At 45.0% G+C, this 3,468-nt stretch overlaps 1 pseudogene; it reads right to left on the bottom strand.

Moving 5' to 3' along the window:
• Window positions 1-1,559: 1,559 nt before the first annotated feature.
• LOC137206130 (ras GTPase-activating protein-binding protein 1 pseudogene) lies at window positions 1,560-3,198 on the bottom strand (annotated as a pseudogene).
• Window positions 3,199-3,468: the final 270 nt, after the last annotated feature.

Below are 3,468 nucleotides of genomic sequence, written 5' to 3' on the forward strand. Positions count from 1 at the left end.
TCACAGCCAGCTCTTCGAAACTTGGCCACCTTTGCTGTAATATTCCATGAAAATCCAGTCGTCAAGAAATGTATTTTGGCTGGGACTTTTTCCAGCTCCCTGGGGTCGGATCAAATTAATTTAGGTGAGAATTTCTTTATGTGAATTCCACACTGGAATAACTACTATATATTCCATTCCTAACTCATTTTCCTTCCTTAGTTCCCAGTGGAACCAGAAAGAGAAATTAATGAGGTCAGGAATAACAATGGGGTAACAGGCTGTAAATTGTTTTTTCTAGGTTTCTTTTTTATTATTTTTCTTTAAACAATTGCCAAGACTGGAATCAAAGATAAAGAGAAGGCACAACAGTTTTGCTCTGGTTTTGTGTCATTCAGATTTTAAAATTTTTTTTTTTTCTTTTTTACAAATACAAATTAAACATGAAAAAACTCTACTTCAAAAAGAATCTAACAGGGCTTCCCTGGTGGCGCAGTGGTTGAGAGTCCGTCTGCTGATGCAGGGGACACGGGTTCGTGCCCCAGTCCAGGAGGATTCCACATGCCACGGAGCGGCTGGGCCCGTGACCCATGGCCGCTGAGCCTGTGCGTCAGGAGCCTGTGCTCCGCAACGGGATAGGCCACAACAGTGAGAGGCCCGCGTACCGCAAAAAAAAAAAAAAAAAAAAAAAAAGAATCTAACAGTTCAGGAAAAGCTTATCAGTTGCATTCTAGACATTTAAAACCTATCTCACAATTTAAATTTCAGTGGTAAAAACAGTAGGTTTTGGAACTGTTTTGTGATCACGTATCCAAAGAAAAGCTCCACTAGCACTCCTTTTATTCAGTTTTTAAACATACCAGAGAGAATCTAAACTGTCAATTTTTCCAACAGCAGATTTTCCACACCAGAAGGTAGTCATGACTCTCAAAGAAGAGACAATTTGGGGTTTTCCTGCCTTCAAAATATTTATCAAATCCTGTTAATTCTCACAGGCTTTTGAAACATGTAGAAAATAAGTAAGAAATATTCCAGCCTTCCCTGGTGGTGCAGCGGTTAAGAATCCACCTGCCAATGCAGGGGACACGGGTTCGAGCCCTGGTCTGGGAAGATCCCACATGCTGCAGAGCAGCTAGGCCTGGGGGCTACAACTACTGAGCCTGCGCTCTAGGGCCCGCAAGCCACAGCTACTGAGCCCATGCACCACAACTAGTGAAGCCTGCACGCCTACAGCCCATGCTCCACAACAAGAGAAGCCACCGCAATGAGAAGCCCGTCAACACAACTAGAGAAAGCCCACACACAGCAATGAAGACCCAACACAGCCAAAAATAAATAAATAAAATAAATAAAATTTAAAAAAAAAGAAATATCCCAATGAATGAAACTTACCAAATGTCAGTAATAAGCAAGACACATTCTTTTGGGGAAACTGTTAAAAAAAAATCCAGTCTGTATATGCAAATAAAGCAAGGAAATGCAGTTTTTTTTTCCTTCTTCTTTAAAAATCCATTTCTCCTAAAATATCATTCCACAAAATTGGAAGTGAAGGACTAAAATGGGGTGAGGGGGGAGGAAGGAGCACACACCATTAACACAAAAAGTAAAATTGTACAAACTTAAGCAGTTTATGATAGACTAGGATCAGATTCCAAGATACCAAAAGTTGGCTGAAGAAATTCACCATTCTGTGGGAGCTAGGGTTTGTACTGCTGCCTGAAGATCGGTGAAGAGCAATTCACTGCCTCGGAGCACTGCCCCTTCCCACTCCAAATCCTGGTTTTTGCACCATGCCTCCGCGGGGGGGCGCCTCTCATCCCACCACCCAACCCGCCTTGAGGGCCTCCAGGTCCCTGCAGGAGGTTATCTCGGCGGTCCCCTTCCCGGGCGGCTCCAGTCTTCTTTTCTTCCACATTCAGGCAGACCTCACCTCTGAACATGATGGGCCTGTTGCAAAGCACCTTCTGAACAGGCTCAGAATCATCAAACAAAACGAACCCAAAATTGGGTAATTTCCCACCACTGTTAATATGCAGCTCCACCACATTCCCATAATTTTGAAAAAAATCTTTAAGTTCTACTCCACCTCATGAGGCAGGTTGCCAATAAAGAGCTGGTGGCCGTCAGGGTGTCTCACGATTCTTCGGGGTTCAACGTCACCTGCTCACCAGCCTCACGGACTGCTCTAGGTTCCCTCTGGGGATGAACATTTATTCGCTGTTCTCGCACCCTTTGATCCCTCTGAGGCCTCTGCGGTGGAATCTGAGATTCAGGCTTAGACTCTGGACGAGGCTGTGAAGCTGGTAGTTTAACAGCATGAGGTGGTATCCCAGTAACTGGAACAGCTCCACTGGGTGGAAGGCTCTTGCTGGTCACAGATGCCCAAGAAAAGGTTCTCAAGTCCTCCTGCACTGTCTGGGCTATGTCTGCAGGTGCTGGAGAAGAACTCTTCTGAGCATTCTTAGGAGTAGTTTCTTCCAATACACTCAGGCATTTCCTCTTGGACCACAGACGCAGGTTCTTGCTCCGGTTCTGGTTCAGGATCAGGCTCTGGTTCAGCAACAGGTTCTTCTAAATGTCCTTCTAAGTCATTGCTGACAGTTGGATCATAGAAAGTTCCAGAATCATCAGGTACCACCTCAGTGGTCTGCTGTCTTTCTTCAGGTTCCTCTGCTTCTTCTTCAGATCCTTCCTGAGGCTCAGTGACTAAGCCACCAAAGACCTCATCTTGGTATCTGAAGATATCATTGTGAACATAAAAATTATTTGCAGCAGAGCCCTCAGGAGCAAGGACAAAGGTCTCATGAATGTCCTCAAAGCCTGGTTGTTATTAGAGAGCAAGCCCATCACCTGGACCACCACACCGTCATTCAGAGTGGCATGAGTGTCGACATGACGGATCTTAGTGCGGCAATTAGTGAAGTTTTGTGACATCACTTTCCTATGGATTTCTTTCTGTCCGTAGACCACATCTGCTGGCTTTCCATTTGAATCCAATCCCCCATGGACATAAGAAGAGTTCTTTCCATAAAATTTGTGTAGCATGTCTGCGGCCTGGTTCAGCAGTGTGTAATACTGTCTCACAAATTCTCACCTGACCAGCAGGGGACTAGGCTTCTCCATAACCATAGCTTTGGTCAATTCAACCTGCATGGCTGAGCGGGAGAGGAACGAGCTCTGCTCCACACACGGCAAAAAGCAAAAAACCCCTCACTCAACTGCATCAGCACCAGTTGCAAAACTTAAAGCTATATCAGCTGGAGAATTGAACCATGGACCTTAGAAAAGAAAGAGGTATGCTCCTGGCATCCAGTTGTGAAGATCGGAGGGGACCAGCCCCAGAGAAACCTGTATTACTGCTCATCAGGGCATTATGTCTATAAATCTAATAACTGTCTATTGGTCTGTGACAAGAGAAATGGGAACTCTGTCCACAAAATCAGAAAAAGGGTAACGTAGTCTGGTGAGGGGAACACTGAGGTTTTGTGG

This window comes from Pseudorca crassidens, chromosome 1 (assembly GCF_039906515.1).
Source record: "Pseudorca crassidens isolate mPseCra1 chromosome 1, mPseCra1.hap1, whole genome shotgun sequence".
Taxonomy (NCBI): Eukaryota; Metazoa; Chordata; class Mammalia; order Artiodactyla; family Delphinidae; genus Pseudorca; species Pseudorca crassidens.